Raw genomic sequence first — 16,939 nt, 5'->3', positions numbered from 1 at the left:
ACCACCACCACCACCACCATCACCACTCAGCAACTTTGTGGCAGTAGCTTCATAGTTGTATCTTTCCTACGGGCTCCTCAACATCTTGATTCTTATCTGTCCCTTTCCATCCCTGTTCCCAAGCCCTTTGGCCCTGTTCCCCAGGAAGCTGCTGGACACCTCGCCTGCCCAGGTGCACAGTAGTGCGGGCCCGGTGGAGGAGCACAGTTTGTGCAGCTGAGCGTAGCAGGGGTTAAAGGAGGCGGCGGTGGGGGGCGACGCGCTGACTCCGGGAAGGAGGCGGTGCCCCAGGCCGCCCGCCTGGGAGGGAGCCGGCAGCGCCCTGGGCGCGCTCACTCGCTCCTTGCCGCGGCCTTGGGACCTGGCTCGGCTACCTCTGCCCTGTTGGGCCAGCACGCTCACCGCTTCTCCACCAGCTTCCTGCCAGCCCAGCCGCTGGCCCTGCCACTGCCCACCGCCCTGGCCTGCCACCCAGTGGCTTTTCGTTTGGAAAGGTGAGCGGGTGCGGTCTGGGAGTGTGTGAATGTGCAAGGGTGCAGGGATACAGCCCAGCGGTCGGCATGCACTGATGTCTGGCCAGCCGCCGATCCTGAACTTGGGGAAGGGGAAGGTGAGCTGAGTCCCTCTCCTGCCACACTTCTAAACTAAACTAGTCCCTCGGGGGTGGGGTGGGGGGGACGACTAACTTGTCAGCCCTGCTGCTGTCAGATGTTTCCCAAGTCGGCCAGGGATGTTTGGGGCGCGGCTGCCCCTGCAAGCGCTGAGCCAGCTCCAGGAAGAGTTTTGTGTGCTGCTAAGTTGCTGGTGTTTGCAAGGCTTTATACAACAGGGAGCAGGGAGGGACCGCTGACCACCAGAGGCTAGGAGGTAGAGGAGAGGGTCTCTTCTGTTCGCTTCTTGCCCATTGCAGGGTCCAGGAGGTGGAAGACTGTGGGTAGGCATGAGTCTTCCCTGCCAGTGGCTGGAACTTCTTTGGGACACCTTTCTCTCTTTGGGGGCTCTCTCTGCACCCCCATGATCTGTGTGATACTGCCCGGGAGGGGCTGTCTGCAGGGGGTTAAAGTTAAAAAGCTCGAACATCACTTTTCTCCCCTCTATATGGGCCCCTGCCCCCTTGCCATGGGCACAGCCTGGCATGTGTGCCCCTTGCCCCTCCCCCAGCAGGGAAGCTCATTCCTTCCTCACCCCTCTGGGCAGAAATGTCTAATCCAGGTGGTTAATGAACACACAGGGTCCCCCTACACTGGTCCCCTGCCTGCTGCCCCTTACGAAGTTTGGAGAAGCGCTGGCCAATATTGCCAGCCCAGATGTTTTTAGGTTATCTTCTGTCCCCAACTGACTGGTGTTGGGGGTCAGGCAGAGAAGCCTGCTGGGCTCTTGGGCTGGGCTCTCAGCAGGGGTGTGGGATAGGGTTAGGGGACAGGATGGGTACTGGCTGTCGAAGTTTCCAGAATCATGAAGTCAGGAAGGCGGCTGTGGTGGGAACAGGAGGGACAGCTGGAAAGTCAGGTTCTGACATTAGAGGACAGAGGCTACTCTCTTGGAAGCCCTTCTGTGTGGCCGAGCAGAGGTGGGGTAGGAGGTGGGAGGGAGGGCCCTTTCCCCTTCCTGAGGCTGCCTGGAGGTGGGGTGGGGACCATTGTGGCTCAGACTTGGCCTCCAGTGCCTCCTGCCCTTGCCAACTGGTGGCAGCCCTTGTCGCCTAGACCCCAGCTCTCCCCCATGACTCAAAGCTTACTACAGTCCAAGGACCTTTAGCTGTAACTCATGTGGCTCCAAGCAGGGTGGGAGAGCCCTCCATGGCACCAACACTGGGTTCCTAAGATGGTCAGTGGAGAAGTTGAGAAGAGGGGTTGGGGGAGGGGATATGAATGGTGGGGACTTGGGGACAACTTTGTCCTGAAATTGAGGATTCTTGGGTAGCACAAGAGATAGCCTAGGAACGTTTCCGACTTCCCTAGTCCCGGCCTTGAACCTCTGGCTCTCTTTTCTTAGCCTTCACCCCATACTTCTTAACTTATCTCTCAGAACCCTAGAACAGAACTCAGTGTGGGTGAAGCCAAGAGGAGCGGGCTGTCAGGAGGCATCTGGGAGACCACGAAGGAGGCTGCTGTTCTGGGAGCACCCAGCATTAGTAGACTGCATTCAGGGAGCACAGAAGGACCGAGGATGATGGAGATTTGACTTGGAAGGATGAGGGTTTAACCAGGGGCTTCCGGAAGTTCTTGCTGGTCAGTGAGAGAGTGGGCTTTGGTGTAAGGTAATGAGTGGACTGTCCCAAGGGACAGTTGGACAAGCTGGACAACAGTGGAAGGATTCCTGCGCTGAGATGTGGTGAGAAAGATGACCTTTAAGGTCTCTGGGGATGCTGAGGTCCTGGGAGTCTTAGAGTTGGGGAATTCTCTGGCTCCGGAATAGGGGTTTGGAATGGGGGGTCAGAACTGTGGCTTCAGGCTTGGGACGTGGGTGGGGACTCACAGGGTCACCCTCCCTGCTTGCACTGGGGAATAGAGAGTGCTTGCATGTGCCTGTCCCTGGCACCCATAGCTGACTGGCCACCAGGTCTACCCCAGCTGCTTCCTGTGCTGCTCTTGTGAAGTGCTTCCTCTTGGCCACTCTGCTTGGCCCTGTGGTTAACTCCTGGAAGGCTGGAGGGACCCTGCAGCCATATGACACAGGGTGAGGGGAGAGGATGGCAAGTGCCACACAGGTCTTTAGTGTCTGAGGACGAGGAGTGGTTTCTATGTTGAGCATTCTGAAACCCTGCCCTGTGTAGCTCATCAGAGTAGCCTTCTCTGTTGGAGGTGGGAGGCCATGGGCAGAGAGGCCAGAATCCGAGATTCAGAGGAAGCCAGGGGGGAGGCCTCAGTTTCCCTCTTTACAAAACCTTTAGGGCTGTCAAGGCTTCACCAAGTGGCTTGTGTGATAACCAGTGTGTTGGGGCAATGCTGGAGGGGGCAGGGGGGAGAAGCCAAGAGCATTTGTTGTTCTCTCTGGAGGGGTAAGAAGCGGAATAGGTGACCTCCTGTGGCCTCCTCAAACCTGTTTTCCCTGAGAAGGAGGGGCAGTGGGGGTTGACACTTCTCCAAACTCAGTGCTGGGGGTGAGGCATCCTGATGGCCTCCCTTGGGGTTTAGGACCTCCCCTCCCTGGGCTCCATCCTTTTTAGCTCAGCCTGCCCAACCCAGCTCACCTCTCCCCATAGCCAATTCTATGGATGCCCGTGGCCCCTTTGCTTCAGAGGTTCTGCACACAGCCATCTTGCTTCTAACCAGGGCAGTACCTCTCAACCTTCTGGCTTCCTCTGAAGAGGAAGTTCTTCTCATTGTCTAACTTGTATCTCTCATCTACAGCCAGGAGGTTGGGGAGGCTTCCTAATGGGAGTATTTTTTTTTTCCTTCTGGATTGAAAGGGACTCAACGATGGGGGAGCAGAGAGGAATGTGAGGGCTGAATGGAGGCGTACAGAGCTGCAGGTGCATTGTTGCCTCTCACTTAAGTTTCCTTGACCCTGGAAAGGGAAACTGGGGTTTTGGGATGGAAGATAGAGAGTCACCAGATGACAGGCCGAGCCCTACCCCCAACAACAACAAACACACAAACATCAGAAAGGGGCATGACCGTGGGGAGGGAGAAGGTTGTTTTTTAGACACTGGGGAGGGACAGGCCTCCACTTTGTCCCCAGCATTATCCCCTGAGGCTGCTGGCTTCATGAGTCCCTGGTTGGCTGGCTTTTAGCTTTCCAGAGCCATTAGGCATGCAGAGGTGTGGGCATAAGCCAGCTGGGAAAGGAATGGTGGGGGTGGCGGGGATACCAGCCTCATACATAGCCCATGCTGCCTCCATGGATGCCCTGTGCTGGCATCTGGAGGCCCTAGGGTAGCTGCTTCTCTGCTTAGGCTGTAGCTCTTGGCCATCTCCCTTCTTGTCCTCACCTTGGTTTCCCTGGAGGAGTTGGAACTGTGAGGAGAGGGGATAGGGTCAGTCCCCGGCCCTTCCTCCTGCAGGGCTTGCTAGGCCGTCTGTTCCCTGCCTTTTTAGGGCTTTGAGTTCCAGCTCAGGCCAGGGACTGGTGCAGAAGGGTGGATGCAGGAATCAGACCAGATGAGGGCCACAGGAGGGCTTCTGTGAGCTCACCACTCTGCCATTGGAGGGCTTCCTCCAGGGACCTTCCTAGCCTTCTCTCCGAGTGAATGTAGGCCTCATCGACTGCACTGGTGCTCCCTGGCTGTTCAGTGTGAGGCTTTTGGTGCCAACTGAGGCTGGAGGACTGAGAGTTTGGGACAGGCCTGCTGAAGAGCTGTAAGCCTACAAACAACGCTGCTTTTCCCCCAAAGTATAGAGCAAGGCAGAGGGAGGGCATGAGGCCGGAGCCAGCCTGCTGGGGACCGACTATGGAAGCCATTCCTATCTACTAACTGTGTGATCTCAGCAAGTGATTAGGTCTTGCCTCAGTTTCCCCTCTAAAATGGGACAGTAGTATTTATTTGCCTCATGGCATGGACATAGAGGTTAAATGAATTCATTGATTTAAAGTGCTTGGACATGTGGGATGTGGATCAGCTGGTGGCAGGCTTGAACGGCACGCACAAAACTCTGGGGTCTTTCCCCAGCACTGTGTAAATTTGGCATGGTGGTAGACACCTGTAATACCAACACTGGGGAGATAGAGGCTATGGATCAGGGGTTCAAGATCATCTATGATTGTAAAGTAAGTTCAAGGTTAGCTTCGGATACACAAAAGCCAGTCTCAAAAACAAACAAACATCCAAAACAAAAAAGCCGAAGGTAAGCAAGCGTTGTTAGTGGGTGTCATTCATTCTACAACTTGCCTCTTGTTGGTCCTGTTCTCTTTCACCACAGTTGTTACTTCCCTATCCTGGATGGAGTGTTGGCCAGGATTCCACGGCCTTCCTCTAGGGGCTGTTTGCCTTTCCCGACTTTGTCTGCAGTTAGGAGGCAGGCCTGGAGTTGAGGGGACCTCAGGCTTGTCTCACTAGGGAACTGGAACAGATATGTGTTTATGTAGGACTCTGAGAAAATTGCCATCCCAATTCCTTCTGGGAACCCTTCCCACCCTTCAGACAGCCACTGCCTGAGTTCGAACCTCCCAGGCCTGGCAAGGGTCTGGTCTGCCTTCCTCCAAACAGGCTACCCTTGACTTTAGCCAAGGCGATGGCATTTACGTTTTGAGTGGCATGCCCAAGCAAACACTGAACTGGCTTAGACCCCTCCAGGGCTCCTTGAAGTCTAACTGGCATTTCTCTCTACAATCTAATTCAGTCTCATGTTGATAAGGGGTGGGGATAACCACACCAGCGCTTCCTGTGTGTACATAAGAGCTGAGAGCTTTGAAGATTGGTCAGTAGGTCTCCTGGCCACACTCCATGCCCTGTCAGGCCTCTACCCTCTTTGGGGTCCATAGCTTTTTAGTGTCTCTGACATTCTTCCACTGAGGATCAGCCTCTTGGCCTGCTCTTTTACCCAGAGATCCCCACCCAGGAGGCTGAGGTTGCTCTGGATCAGGGGTGAGCACCGTTTCCGGACCCCTGGCCCGCCCAGTTGCAGCTGCAGAAAGCATTAAAGGTTCTTTTGAAGGAAATATGGTGTAGGCTGATCATGATGACCACTCTCTCCGGCCTCTGTCCTCAGCCCGGCTCCCCTCTGCCCTCCTAGACCGTTGATCCTTGAGAGATGAGAAGTGGCCTTACCTTGAACATATCCTCCAGAAGGCCAGGCAATCAGCTGGCCCATAGCCATTCTTCAGGGAGTGGGCTGAGATTCAATACTGGGCTTGGTGCTAGCAGGGCACAGGGCTATGGCTGAACTCTAGGGGAAATACAAAGGGGTCTCCATCCTGGGGACCTCCTGACCCAAGGCTGTGCGGGAGTGGTACTCTTCTTACCAACAGATCTCAGGCTGGCCTGGTTCTCTTTCCCTCATGGCTGAGTCTCTTTGCTCTCTGGGGCTCAGTATCCTCACTTAGCAGTCAAAGGTTTGCAGAGGTGTAGTGCTGGAGGCCGCTAAAGTGAATCTGCCAGTGGGAGCGTGGAGCTCCTTGGGTCCCTGGCCTGTGAAACTTCACCTTGGGTTGACCTTGCTTCCCTCCCGCCCCGCCCCCCACCTCTGGCAGTGGCTGGCAGGAAGTCCTGCCTGATTAGGGCCCTAATCACCGGCTGAGACTCCCAGATTCAGAGCTGGTGAAGCAGAGAGGGGCTGGGCTTAGGAGGGGGAGTGTGAGACCAGGGGCCTGGCTGCCTGCCTGCCATCTGGGTCTGGAGGAGATGGGCTGCTGGCTTTGGCTCCCTGGGTCCCGCAATGCCCGTGAGCCTGCTGGGGAGGCCAGGAGCCAGGACCAATCCAGCTGGGCCTGGGGGCCACTCTGAGTTCACATTAACAGCCTTTTAGGGCATCCACTCTGTGCCAGGCAGGGTGCCAGATATGAGGCTGGAAAGGCCAGTGAGACACCTTCTAGTTGGAGACTAAGGGGAGTAGACAGCTCTTCTGCAAAAGGAGAGAGAGATGGGAAGGTGGAAGCCGTGAGCTGGTGGAGTAGCTGAGACCTCTGGGAGGAGGAGCCTTTTGAGATGGGTTTTGAAGGTTGAGAAGGAGTTTTACAGAGACACTTGTTCAGGTATGGGACAGGCATGCATGTAAGGATGGGTAATTTAGGGACTCTCTGTCTTTCTGCTACTTATACCCCATGTGATGTTGGCCTGGCCTCAGCGTCCCACCGAGTCTGCAAGATGAGGTCCACATTCCAGCATCGCCTTGTGTGCTGTGGTGGGGAGTTAAAACAAGTTCTGTGTGGAAAGTGCTTGGCACAGTAAATGCAGTTTAATGAGGGAACCTGTGATAAAGAGTGGCTTTGGAGAGAGCCCAGGGGCCTTGCTTGGGTGGCAAGAGTGAGCAATCTCCAGGGCCAAATCAAAGTTTGGAGTAGCAGAGGGATTTTTACTTAGGAGAGATGGGATGAGGTTTTGGTTTAGGAACTCCTGGGGATGAGCTCCAACCAGGACCTGTGTCCCTGGAGTCCTGCACCTGTGTCCTTAACCCCTGGGACTGGGAAGTCCTCTTGGTATTACTGTGCTTCCTCCCATCCCCTGAAACTTTCTTCCTGTGCTCTGAGACCAGAGCCTGCTGGCTGTGGGATCCCTCCCCACACAAGGCTTCTTATTAAGCTGTGATGATGGAGTGGAGTGAGGGGCAGGCAGCTCACATATCTAAGGTGCCAAGAGGCTCTTCTAGGGAGTATCTTTTACTGTAGGTCCCAGAACACAGTAGACCCACTGTGTGTTGAATGAATGAATGAATGGACAAGGGTGTCCCTTAGTCTGGAGGATCCTGTCTGCTGGAAGTCAACAGTGCCCAGTCTGACTTTAAGTGGCTGGGGAGTGGGGCCAGGGGCCGTCTATTGAAAGCCAGGGGGAATGTTGAATGTCTCAAAGTCTGGGTGCCAGCACATGGCAAGTGCTTAGGTACTGTATGTTGAGAGAGGAGAGGGAATCTCAGGAACCTTTGATTCTTGGAATGAGGGCTATCATAAGGTGGTGTGGCCTTGAGGTTAAGTCACAGGCTTTGCAGCCCCACTGTGCAGGTTTGAATCCCGACTCTACCTATGTCAGGCAGTGCAACAACCATGCACAGCTTACTCAACACACCAGTGCTTTCCTTGTGTTATCTGCTCTGTGAACATGGGAATACAAAGGTGGGACTGGCCTGCTCCACACTCTATAACCTCTGCTACTGTGGCTGCTGCTGTTACTGATGCGGGGGGAGGAAGCAGGTCAGGAGAGGGGGTGTGCAAGCTTCTGCCTAGGGCTGAATGCCGCAGCTACCTAGATGGGAGAACACAAGAGATGGATGGATTCTCCCGAAGACTTAGATACTCCTTGGACTACCACACATGTGGCAGCTCCTGCCTCTGAGCTCTGTGGCTGAGCTGAATATGGAAGTAGAGGAGCCTGGTGATTAGGGATGAGGTGGGTCGGGAATTAAGGAGGAGAGGTGAACACGGGGGAGGTAAAACCCTTGAAATTACCCAGATGAGACCCCAGGAATTCCACCCCTTGTCTTGTGCCAGAGGGTCTGATCTTCAGCTTGTAACCAGAGGTCCTGGGTCTATCTCCTGCTTTTTTTTATTTTTCCCCCGAGACAGGGTTTCTCTGTGTAGCCCTGGCTGTCCTGGAACTCACTCTGTAGACCAGGCTGGCCTCGAACTCAGAAATCTGCCTGCCTCTGCCTCCCAAGTGCTGGGATTAAAGGAGTGCGCCACCACCCGCCCGGCTTGTCTCCTGCTTTTGATACTAGCTTGAGCATCAATTCTCTTAGTGACTGGTGTGGCTACAGCATCTCTAGCCCTCCTCTTCTCTTCTGGAGTTGCTACCCCCTCGCTGTGGGGACTGCAGCAGCTCTGTGATGAGGAGAGAGTAGATTTGGGGAGACTGTCCCTATCTGAGTCAGGAGAGGTGCTGCTGAGTGATGTAGAACAACTCAGGGTGTTGGGAGGCGGTTGCCTACTTTGATACTGCAGCTCCAGGCAGTTAACTGTCCTTTTCTGGACATCGGCAGCCTCACCTGTGGAAGGAGAGGCTGGGCTTAGCAGAGTTCTCTCTTCCAGCCATAGAGCTTTCTGCATGCAGGCTCCTGTTCTTGTGCCTGGGAAAGATCTGCCTTGTTGAGATCAGGCTTCCAAGTGTCTGCCAGCATCCGCTGGGAAGCTCCCTTCTGGGTTGGGCTGTTCTGTGTCTGGGGACAGTGACCATTCCTTTAGGCATCTGTTTCTTGGAACAGAGCAGAGGGAAGCAGCTGTTACTGGGAGCAGGCCAGAGTCTGGTGTGCCCCTGTGACTCAAGGTGGGGATGCTCAGGCCAGAGGGAGGGGAGCCATGGATCTTCTGGCTTCTCCATGGTCATTCTCAGGGAAAGAGTGTGGGCTTGACTTGCCAGGGTGGATGCCAAGGCAAAGTGAGTAACTTTTGAGTAATAGTTTGGTGTCTTTAGGGCAGGTGGCTGGCCCTCAGACGTCCGGGACGGGAGTGCTGGAATGCTCCCCAGAGGTTGTTGAATCGCAATGGTCGAACCCGACCTCCCAACCCCTCCTTTTGAGTAGAGTGTCCTGTCTGTGCCCAAGCCTTGGCCACACCCCCTCCCTATTCCCTCTGATCTCATCTGTGTCAGTCCCACCCACTGTCTGGGCTATCATCCCTTCCCTGGTCAGCAGCTGCATCCAACTTGAAGTGGACTTGCTAAAGGGCACTGAGTGTGCAGTCTGGCACTTCTGGATTTGTGTCTCGCTCAGCCCCTCCCAGATGTGTGACCTTGGACAGCATACTCTTTTTTTCGATTTTTTTCTTTTTCCATTTTGGGTGGCTTCCTGTGGAAAAGGGGGAATCACTTGAGTCTCTGTTGGCTTAAAAAAGAATCACATGTCCAGTAGATCCAGATACTAAAGGAGCTGATTCGGTGCCTGCACACTTTGGGGACCGTTTACCTCCCAGTTAGCCCCACCCCGCTGGTTCTGACACTTTCAGCCCTCAGTACATACGTCTGTGTGTGTGCTCACTCGTGAGTGCACTTGTGTGAACATTGTATGATGGGGCTCAGGCAGCCATCAAGTTCAAGTCCAAGGGTAATCTGCTACTGCCTCAGGCGTCAGTAGAGGGCCTGGTTCCTATAGGTCTTGGGGGTTGGGTGGGGGTGCAGAGACCTGATGGTGCCTCAAGGACCCTCAGATTCCAGTTCGCTTTCATCTATTTCTTTCCCACATCTGGCTTCCCGCTGCACTTGGCTCTGGCCGCTCAGTGCTCTGGGTCACACAGGCAGCTGGATGTGTTGTTGGCAGTGCCTTCGTGAGTCTGTTCTGGGGTGAGGCCAGAGGGCTAGGGAGTGACTTTGCATCTGGCAAAGTGGTGTGGTGTGTGTGTGCTGGGTGTGGATCGTGTATTGCCTGGGGCATTGAGAGCTGTGTGTGGTCACTGCTGTGCTGTCTGTGGGTGTCTCTGGGTCACGAGGTCTCTATCTGATAGGCACTTTCTCTCCTCCATCTCTAACCTGCCTGCTGTCAGAGCCGGTGAGAGCCAGGTCTGTTGCTGCCTTCCTTCCTTTGCCTCCCTGGCTGTGTGCATCCCTGAGCTTTTCCCGGGAACAAGGAAACATGACTGGAGTGGATATGCGTCACACGGAGCCAAACAATGCTAGTTACAGCCAGGCTTGCTCTGGCCTTGGGGCTGGCCCTGCTTCAAGTCTCTGTTGCTGGCTAATTGGGAGCAAGAAGGGTTTCCTGCCTCTTGCCACAGATGGTCTTAAAGGAGATTCTCGAGGCCGGGCTGCCCTGCCCTAGGCACCTCCTGCTTCCGGGGCTCTGGGCCATCTATTGTTCACCACTGTCCCTGCCATCCGAGGGTCAGAAATATCTGCAGAAATGATTTTCAGATAACTGATGCCTATGCTACATAAACAGTGGGAATCTTAAGAGAGGCCAGGGTTTTGATGGAGAGTGATTGGATAGTTGTTTTTGATTGACAGGTAGATGGGATCTTTGGGTGTTTATTTATTTTTTACTTTATGTGTCTGACTGTTTTCCCTGCATGTGCATATGTACGTGCATGTGTACATGCCTGGTGCCTGAGGATTGCAGAAGAGGGTATCAGATATCCTAGAACTGGAGTTATAAATGGTTGTGAGCTATCACGCGAGTGCTGGGAATTGGATTCAGGTTTTCTGCAAGAGCAGCAAGTGTTTTTTTGACCACTGAGCCATCCTCCCAGCCTAGATGAGGATCTTCACAGTGTGCTCCTTTTCTCTATCCTGCAGATTCTCAGTTTCTTCCATAAAAGGGGGGGCTGGCCATGGGACTTGCATCACAGGGTGGGGCTGGGGATCAGTGGAGAGCTTTGAGGCACACAGAGCACTGTTGCTTTGTGTACCCAGCATTCCTACAGATGCGAGCTCAGCCAACTTTGCCTTGACGCTTTGCAGTGTGGGTAAGGCATGTGCTTCACAGCTGAGCTACATCCTCAGCCCGAGCACAATCTTGTTAGCAATTCCCGGCCAGTCTGCAAAGGAGTTCCTACCAGTCCCCTTTTCCCTGTGACGATGCCTGAGGGCGTTACGGCATGTCTGAGTCCTCCCTGGGCTTGCAGTCCACCCAATCCCTTGCATATTAGTTGGATACTTGTGGCCTCTTGGAGTTGTCTAGGAATTTGCAAAGGGTGTCAGCACACAGAAGGTGTTGTGATCCTGCGGAGCAGAACCTGCTCCTAACTGATGGATTTGGTTTAGTGCTGAGCTATTTAGAGTTGTGAACAGGACAAGACGGTCCTTAAAGATCCAGGAGACGTGAAGTTCAGAGATAAACTTGGAGGTTTTGGAATTTCCCCTGATGAACACGAGACTGGCTTTGCTTTCATCCTGCTTTGTCAAGCTTTAACTCCTTTAAAAAGAGAAGTAGCTAGACCTTGAGAAGGACTTCCTGTCAGAGCCATTAGGCACCGAGAGAGGCTATTTAGGGAGTCCAGAGAACCAACAGAAATTTAAGACATTTCTTCAAATTTGAGATGATCCTTCTGACATTTCTTTTTTGCTGGAATTACAGCCATCCCGAGGATGGAAGCCTGCAGTGAATGCGTTTAGCATTTCTCCCTCTCCAAGGCTGTCATCCTGGGGACAGTGCTTGTCTTAAGACATGTTGGTTTTCAACTTCTGAAATACCTAGAACCGGGCACGGCGGTGCACACCTGTAATCCCGCCACTTGTAAGGCGCAGGCTGGCTGATGGGAAGTTCAAGGCCGTTCTCTGATAAGCAAAACAAAATAAATCTGTCATCTGGGTACTGGATCAAGGACTTTGCCGACGACGTTGGGAAACAGGGTGGAGCTCATACTTCCCAGGGAACCCTGCAGCTGTACAAGGGCAGAGGTCTGTGTGAAGTTGGTCTGCACTGCAGAAGAAGGCATGGTTTAGGAGATGAGGGGCTGAAGAGGCCTTCTCCACAGTGCCCGACTCAGCCCAACGGCTGGCTCCCCTCCCCCAGCCTTCCCTGACACATCCCTGTGACAGCTGATCTAGCCCTTAGCAATTCTCGAGACCTTTGGCTCTGTGGATTTTCCCATTGCTCTTAATTCCCTCCCCCACCCCCCACCCCGCCCTCAGGCATCCTTCCTGCCCTCTTGTTCAAACATGGTTTAAGGTCAAATATTTTTATTCTCTAAAGTTCTCGTGTAGGGACAGACACCTCAGAGGGGAGTGTGAGGTGAGGGAGACCGCCTCCTCCTGGGTGTAACCTTGGGAAAAACAGATGGACAGTCGTCCTAGAGCAAGCACGGCCTCTTCAAACTTCCACTGTCGCAGTTCCGGGCAGATTAATAAGTCTGTTTACATGCCTGTCTCCTCCTGAGGCCACAACTTCCGTCCAGGGTTGGGCCCCGTTCTCTTTCCCCTCTTTCTCCTCAGCTGCAAGCTCAGTCACCATAGCCTAAGTGGCTGCTTGGATCTGTTTCTTGGGCCTGTCACTTCCTCTGCCCTGCCCACCCCACCCCCCAGCCCCCAAGTCCATAGCCTGTCATCCCTGGACCAGCTTCTAGGAACTTCCTGGAAGTCATCTGCATGCCATGGGCTATGCCTCCCCGCAGCCCCCCTCTCCCTGCAGCACATGCCTGGCCCCAGAAGGACTGGGGCTTTCCTGTTCTTTATATTTCAGAGACTGCTTGGAAGTGGGCTCAGCCCCTGCACTCAGGACAGAGGCCTGGCTCCTGCATCAGGTATCAGATTTCCCAGAGGCCTACTGGGCTATGCCTTTGTACAAGCTCTGTGAGGGCTCTAGAACTGCGCTACCTCACCAGCACGCTCAGTTCTTTTTATTCTGAGACAGCAGCACAGCCTTGAAACTTCATTCCTTGAGCCCCAGTCTCCCACATAGCTGGGATTCCAGGCCTGTGCTAACAGGCCTGCCTTTTGCCATCTTCTCCTTTAAGTACCCCCTTCTGTCCCCTTTAAGTACCCTCTTCACACTGTCTTCTGTCCCCTTTCAGACCCTTCTCACTTCGGTGGGTGCAGCTGCCTCTTTCAGGAAGGCCTCCTGGCTGCCAGTCCCACCCCAGATCTTGCCCTCTTGCTCTCTCATTGGCTTTGGAGCTATCTATGAGGCTACAGCAGGGACCTGGGCATTTGCTTCAGCCGAGCATTGCAGGTCACACATTGCTCAGCCCAGTCTGCTGTCCCTTCCCTAGCCTCAGAAGCCATAGCCTCCGTGGAAGGCTCCCTGTGGTCCTTACCGGGCAGAATGGAGTCAGTCTTGAGGCTTCCTGGGGGCAAAGCTATGCTTCCATGCTTGCTCTTTGCTGGTGTGTGTGTGACCTTAGGCTGCAGATGTGGCTTCTCCGTGCCACGCTTTCCCTTGTCTGTGAGATGAGCTGAGAAGCTTTCCGACAGAGGGTAGAATTTGGAATAAATGGGCAGGAAGTGGCATAGTGATTTGGAGGGAAGGTTGAGAAGTGGGCCTGCAGGAGTGACCCCACAGGTCCCTATAGACTGTGACAGCTGTACTGGGACATTTAGACCAGATCCTTGAGCTCAAGATGGTAAGGCCTTTAGGCTGAGGGGTATTGTGGCTCGGGCACATTTTAGAAATGGCTTTCTGGTTGCCAAGAAGAGACCAAGGGCAAGGAGGTCCTGGGATGGATTAATGTCACCATGTCTTTGACTCAGGGTACTGCAGTGGTCCCTTGGGAGAGGGACTGCCAGGCTTGGGGGAATAAGGGATAGGAGGAGAAGAGGGAGATGCACAGATTTTGGCTTGAACCATGTTGGGCGACCAGAGGAGGGTGACAGTGGTTGGTGTCAAGCACAGCCATGCTCTCTGCTGTGTCCCTTTTTCCCATCCTATGTTTCCTGGCTACTGCCTGCCTCTTGTTCTTATGACCCTGGGTCTTGAGCTCCAGGCGTGAGCTCAGTAGGTGCTTGGAGCTTAGATTCTATTGCTCCCGGATTCAGTTGCCTCCTAGTGGGTAACCTTGCTCTTTTCCCAGCTTCCCCAACTGTGGGGAATCAGCAAGCATGGCCACTGTGTTAGCTCTGTGGGGTCTTGGGGTTGGGCACCCTAGGTACAACCCATAGAGTCTTTGGGGCAGTGGTCCACAACCTGTGGGTCACAGCTTATTTTGGGGTCACATATCAGGTATTTACATTACATTTCATAACAGTTGCAAACTTAAAAGTTATGAAGTAGCAATAAAAATAATTTTATGGTTGGGGGGGGGGTCACCACAACATGAGTGACAACACAGTGCTCTAGAAAGGTTGAGAAATAGGGTATTCATTCCGGTTGCCACTGTGTGCCATCTTCCAGGCTTGCTCAAAGGCAACCAGCTTCAGTGATGAGCCCTGCTTGGATCATAGCTGGGTCTGCTCCCCTACTCCTTAGCTGTTTGGGGACCTTCTGACTGAGGGTTGCCCTGAAAGCTGCATTCCATAGGTTCTCGGAGGCTCGGGCACACCAGTCATCTTATCCTCCTATAAAATAGGCTGTATGATGAGTGGGCTGTGTTGTGTTCAATGTGAGAGCCACTCCTGTATATGGGGATGGAGGGATCTGTCTGCAGAGCAAGTTCCCTGCCCAGATAGCCCATCTAACAACTGTGTAGGACCCGGTAGTGGGCCAGGCAGACAAAGACAGGTACCACAGAAGAGGGCCTAAGCCAAAGGAAGAACTTGGGGGACATAGTGAGGTAGTGCTGGGGTCCTGCGGTCTTAGGTATAGTGTTCTGAATCAGCACTGGATCTGAGACAGCACTGAGTCCTGTCTTTTCCAAGTTCTGAGTCTAGTCTGGGTTGTGTTTATAGGAAGAGCAGAACCCTCCAAGTCTCTGTCATCACTGGAGCTGAGGGATCCAGGCCAGGGGCCATCCTTCTGGCTCTAGGTGTCCCTGGGAACAGGCCTCTTCTTGCTTCCTAGCGAGAAGGAACTCTGCACACTTCCTTTCCTGGTCATAGTTTAACTCTATATAAGGGAAGGAAAGAGCCTTGCAACTGGCTGGGAACTAGAGAGGAACGGTCCCCTGCAGGATCTGTACAGACTCAGAGGCATGGAGCTCACCTGCTCCCCCCAGGACCTCTCCTGCTCATCTTGGGAGGTTAGTGACTTTGAGCCCTGCTGGAACTCTTCAAAGAGTCTTGTCTTTCCTCTGGCCTCAACTCCATGATCTTGGCATCTTTTAAGCATGCACCAGTCCTGAGGGACATCTAGGCTTCCAGGACAACACAAGGTGACTTATCTGGGGGTCTTTGATCGTCCCAGTGCATTGATGATATGAAACCATAGATGAGGCGCCATTTAGTTGTCTCCTCAGTTATAGGCACGGGCACTTGACTTTTCTGGGGCCACCATGTGGTGACACTTGGTGACCAGAGCTAAGATGATGGCTGCCTCTTGGTACAAAAGTTGACCAATGACAGAGAGGTGGATAGTGTAACTGCTTTGGAATGGAAGATGTAGAGGCTAGGCTGGAAGTTCTGGGCTAGAGTGTTTTGTGGACCCCTAGATTTTGGGGGTACCCAATGTTTCCTTGGCCTTCGGCTTCAGGCTCCTCCTTTTTCCTTCCCTTTCTTTTCCTGGTTGCTCTTAGTATGGTTACTGTACCACCATGCTTGCCCTAAATTCTCTGCTCTTCCATTCTTTCTGCCCCTGCTCCAGTGCTTCTCTGCCTGGACCATAGCTCTTCTGATGGTCCTTCTTCCACTCAAGAACCTACAGTGGCTCCTCAGTGCTAGCAGCCAAGTCTGGCTTCTTTTCTTGACCATTCATAGTTGCCCATGGTCAAGCTTGACCATTCGTAGTTGCCCATGGTCAAGCTTGACCATTCATAGTTGCCCATGCCAAGCATGGAAAGAGTGGCATACAGGCCCCCTCCCCTTTTCTACTCACCTTAGTGTCCCTTGGTCAGTTCATCTCCCCCTCACCCAGCCTGGGTTCCAGCTAAAGGGGAGACCTGTTAGCTCCATTAACAAGGCACACATCCCTATCTCCACGTCTCTCACAAATATTAGTTCCACCTAAATAGTCTTTTCCTATCTTCCCTTTCAAAACAAACTTCACTTCTAAAGTGAGCATCAGGCCAAGGTGCACACTCGAAATGGCCTGCATGCTTCTCTTCTGTGGGAGTAGGGATGAGGGGCAGAGCAGAGCTGGGTTGGGGATTCACAGGGGAGCATGACACACATCGGAGGAACTGAAGTGAAACCTCCTCTGTGCCTGGCTCACTATCTCTCCTTGGGATGACTGTACTCTCTCCTTGCCCTGCAGCCCCAGCACACTTTCGTCAGTGTGACCCTCATCCAGCCATGGGGCAGAGATCAGGCAAGAAAGAGAGGTGTTTGAGGCAGCCTGAAGCAGGCAACAGTTTGTTGGGAGGTGGCCTGAGGCCCTGGGAGATAATGTATTGATGCTCACTTTGCTGGGGATGGGATGGGAGAAAGAGAGGACACATATTAGACTGCAGCTTGGTGTGCCCTAGGTGCCCTCCTGACCATTGCTGTTAGTAGGTGCTGCTACTGTTGCCAAATGTTTGACTTTGAGCACATAGCTTAACTTCTGTGAACCTTATTTACTTTAAAAACTGGTCTGGAAGTGAAAATATGAATGGCTGTAAAGCACCCAATCTAGTGACACACAGTAGGTGCTTTATAAACCCCACTGTCCCTGTGTTCCATGTACCATTTGGTGTCAATGATGTGAGTATCTAGACATGTTGGACAGGGGTGTGAGTCACCATTAATACTTCTCTGGAAAAGACCCACGTGGGTCCATCAACTGGTGAATGGATCCATTCAGAGTGGTGGAGCACACAGTGGGACAGTTTTTAACTTTTACCTTGAACCTTGGTGGATCATAGAAATGGGGATTTGGGGTCATGAAATTTGCTCTCACAGCTTCCAGGCTGGGTT

At 53.3% G+C, this 16,939-nt stretch overlaps 1 protein-coding gene across 8 annotated transcripts in view; it reads left to right on the top strand.

Moving 5' to 3' along the window:
• The window catches only part of Tns1 (tensin 1), a 218,521-nt gene that overhangs the window by 88,116 nt on the left and 113,466 nt on the right, over positions 1-16,939 (top strand). The window contains exon 1 of one of the 8 annotated variants that reach the window (XM_031367913.1): positions 279-494. The exons of the other annotated variants lie outside the window; for them this stretch is intronic. The gene's annotated coding sequence lies outside the window, so the exon portion shown is untranslated. Of the gene's footprint in view, positions 1-278; positions 495-16,939 lie in introns of those variants that run through there. 8 annotated transcript variants of the gene reach the window in all.

The sequence above is a fragment of the Mastomys coucha genome, unplaced genomic scaffold, assembly GCF_008632895.1.
Source record: "Mastomys coucha isolate ucsf_1 unplaced genomic scaffold, UCSF_Mcou_1 pScaffold14, whole genome shotgun sequence".
Classification (NCBI taxonomy): Eukaryota; Metazoa; Chordata; class Mammalia; order Rodentia; family Muridae; genus Mastomys; species Mastomys coucha.
Note: the sequence above shows the minus strand (reverse complement) of the source record. Positions and strands in the feature narration are given on the sequence as shown.